Below are 3939 nucleotides of genomic sequence, written 5' to 3' on the forward strand. Positions count from 1 at the left end.
GAATTTCAAGTATGTTATGCTGTTTGGTATTCTGATTCCAACAAAATAAAAATTTTGTCCCGGAAGTATCCGGGTCTTGAAAGGTAGCCTCGTAAAAGTCATTCAAAATTTACGAATCAATCTCTTTAAGTTTTTGAGATATATTAAAAAATTAAACATTTTGACCCCAATTTTTTGAAAAAATTAATGTATCTTCAAAGTCCTTCGATTATGACCTGTATTTTTCACTCTGTATCTGCAAGACCGCTTTCAGCTCTTTGATATGAGGTATGATATATCTTAACTATATCTTAAGTTTTTGTAAAGCTGATAAGCTTTGATTTTGAATATATACAAAAATATGTGTTTTTGCCCTATTAAGAAAATTATACATTATGTTGCAGTCACAAATTTGTTGTATTTACCAATTTTAACTTATTTTAATGGTACCATATATGTCAATGCTAGGAATTAAGTCCACTCTGAAACTCTGTTCAGTCAAGAAAGTCTTAAACCAAGACCCATTTTGTGTTCGCGTTAGTCTCCTTTGGATTCTGTCCATAGCACTATGGGGCAAATGATCGGATTCTGCGGCAAAAAGTCAGTTTTTCGGTAGTTTAAATTGGAAATACTGATAACGTCATTCTGTTTCAGACATCCCAGTAGCTCGAAATACAAAATATTAGGAACATATGGCAACTCATTGCTTTTAAAACCAGCTGGCAAAGTTGGCTATTTTTAGATAGTTTACATTTTGAATCGCTAGTCAAAAAAATCCATTGTAGAAAATTGGCTGTAAAAAATAAACTAATAAGCGAATCTACATTGTGTAAAATGGAAAATAGTACTACAAGTACGTACAATAATATAAAAAATATTAAAAATTCGTTTGTGTTTGTGCGAAAAGAATTGTGTTGTGTTAAAGTGGTAAGTTTTTGTTTTAAAATTTTCATGTAATGTTTGTGTTTCGTGGAATGGTACTTTCTGTATTCACGTGTATTCACCGACATTTTGGTATGGGAAGAAATGTTATTGTGTGTACTTTCATGCACTGAAAAAACAGTGAACCCTTTTCCATTGCAAAATGAACTAAACTGTAGTAATATTGACCATGATTTAGCCCTTAAGATTTTTTTCAACTTGTCTAGTTTATAATTCTCTTAAATTTTAGTTAATCTATAACATTGTATTTTAGTTCATTTTTACAACACCATAAGATTTATATACCCCTACCAAGTTAAAAAGTCAGTATTATTTTGGTTTACCTGCTTATTTTTTGGGAAACCCGATAATAAAAAGTGGTTAACAGTCTCCTTAAAATGTCGACGACTAAACTATTTTTAAATCAATCATCCCACAGTACAGAGAAATTAAATAATTAAAGGAACAACAACCCGTTTTACTATTATGAAAATTTTCATACATTAAAATTCAACTTTCTTTAAGCAAAAATACTTTATGATAAAACTTATGATGAGAGTTCTTAATACAATGTTTTTGTGAATAAAAATTATGACCACGTGGAACAAGAAAGTAGTTTATTTTAACTCGCTATTTGGACATTTTGACTTTTCCTTAGTTTTTTATTCATCGTTAGTATATTCACATATCTTGCTGAAAAAAATGGAAGGAATAATGAAAAATGTTAAAAATTAACATGTAATAAAATATAATTTTTAATCTCTTTAAATTAGCTTGTAACTTACCATATTTGAGGGCATTTTATTAAATGGTGTAAGGAATTCAACTTTTCTTAGATAAACGTACCTCATAAACTTTGTACCTGAAACAATTAGAGAAATAATGAATTAAGTAATATATTAACTCATAAAACTGTGTTGTTATCGATGTGAAGGGCATAATACAATAAATATTCTTGTCAAAAGAAAGCCAAAGTTTTAATATAAAACTTAGCAATTCTCTACTAAATTGTACGCTGAGGTTAAAAAGTTATCGAAATTCATTTGGAATTACTCTGAAATTAAATATTTATTTTTTACATTAAATAAAAAACATTAAATTGGTTACCAAAAAATCAGTTTAAAGAAATAATATGCAAAAAAACTAAATATTCTGGTTAAAAGAATGTTAAAGAAAGCTTACCAGTTCATAAAAATGTTTCCAAATTGTTATTCTGAAATTAAATATTTGTTTTTTACAATAAAAATATTAAATTTGTTTCCAAAAATATTTGATTATTGTAATACTAAAACAAGGTATTAAAAACATGTAATTTTGATAATAAAAAGGTCATAAAAATTTAAATATTCTAGTGAAAAGAAAGCCATTTTAAAAGAAAACTTACCACTTCTCTATTAAATTATACGCTGAGGAGGAATATAAAAATATGCCTGAATCCATCTTGGGGTTGCTCTGAAATTTAATATTTTTTTTAAAACAAAGAAAAACATTAAACTAGTTTCAAAAAAAAAATAATAATAATAATTAGCAAATAATGATATAAATAAAAAATATAACTTTTAAAAGAAAATCGCATTTTAAAAAGAATACTTACCTGCTATATGCTGAGGTGTAACAAAAATTTTCCAAAAATATTTGATTAAAGTAATACTAAAATAAGGTATTTGACAATAAAAATGTCATTAACCCCCATTTTCATAAGTTCCGTTAGTGTTCCGTTAGCTAACCAACTTTTAAACCGTATTATGGACGAAGCTGTCATCTTGGCTTTATATTCCATAGGCCAGTTAGGAACTTAACTGACGAAAATTTTTTAGTTAAAGTTAACCGGAGAGAAGATATTTGCAATTTACTTTCTGCTAACTGGCAGTTAAAGCCTAACGGAGCTATATGAAAATGGCCGTAAAAGGTAAATATTCTAGTGAGAAGAAAGCCAATTTTTAAAAGAAAACTTACCACTTCTCTATTAAATTATACGCTGAGGAGAAATATAAAAATTTGCCCGAATCCATCTGGGGTTGCTCTTAATTTAGACATTTTTTTACAACAAAGAAAAACATGAAACTTGTTAAAAAAATAATAATAATAATAATAATTAGCAAATAATAATATACAAATTCATCTGGAGTTACTCTGAAATTGAATATTTATTTTTTACATTGAATAATAAAAATTAAATTAGATAAAACAATTTCAATATACTTTCCATTTCAGCATTTTTTCCTAAATATTGAACATTCTTAATAACTTTTTTCAAAGCTACCGATCATCACTTCGCCATCGTACATCTCATCGCTAAAATATTAATAACTTTAATTTAAAAGTTTTAATAAACAAACACCAATATATGTCTCAAAAAAACAAAATATTCCATACCTTTATATTCCCTTGTTACATACTTGCTAAAAAGGTGCAACAGCCCACGCCAACGCCAACTATACAACTGAAGCATGCCAAACAAAACCAAGCAAAACCAAAACATTCCTACAACAACAAAAACACATGTGCCTTCATTGAAAACAACACCTCATCCAGACAAATAAACCATTCGCCAATAATAAACACACACACAAACCACTGAAAGAACAAAAACAACCCCACGCTCAGATATACACAACATCCCCATCACTCGCTACCATTTCTCATTATTGAATTGCATGCTCTCACTCTCAAAAAAAAATTCAAGTAACATCATCATTACATTAAACATATTCCACTTTGACGAGAAAGATCTCTGTACTATGCATTAGTTCATCGCATCTGTCCACAATTTACTCTAAAAACAATACTCTTAAATGCATATCAGTATAAGAACGATGAAACGTTTAACTTAAAATTAGCAAAAACTTCATGAAATGATATCTACCCATTTTTGACGAAAATGTCTATAAATTTAATTACATGTGAACTAAAAATATTTCATTGGGGAATTTTTTACCAACAATTATTAACCATAGGAATTGTCAGTAAGAAATTGCTATCCACTTTCAAGTTCATTTTTCGTAAAAAAATATTTTCTCATACAAAAAAATCTTATGG

This window comes from Haematobia irritans, unplaced genomic scaffold, assembly GCF_050003625.1.
Source record: "Haematobia irritans isolate KBUSLIRL unplaced genomic scaffold, ASM5000362v1 scaffold_26, whole genome shotgun sequence".
In the NCBI taxonomy this organism is placed as follows: Eukaryota; Metazoa; Arthropoda; class Insecta; order Diptera; family Muscidae; genus Haematobia; species Haematobia irritans.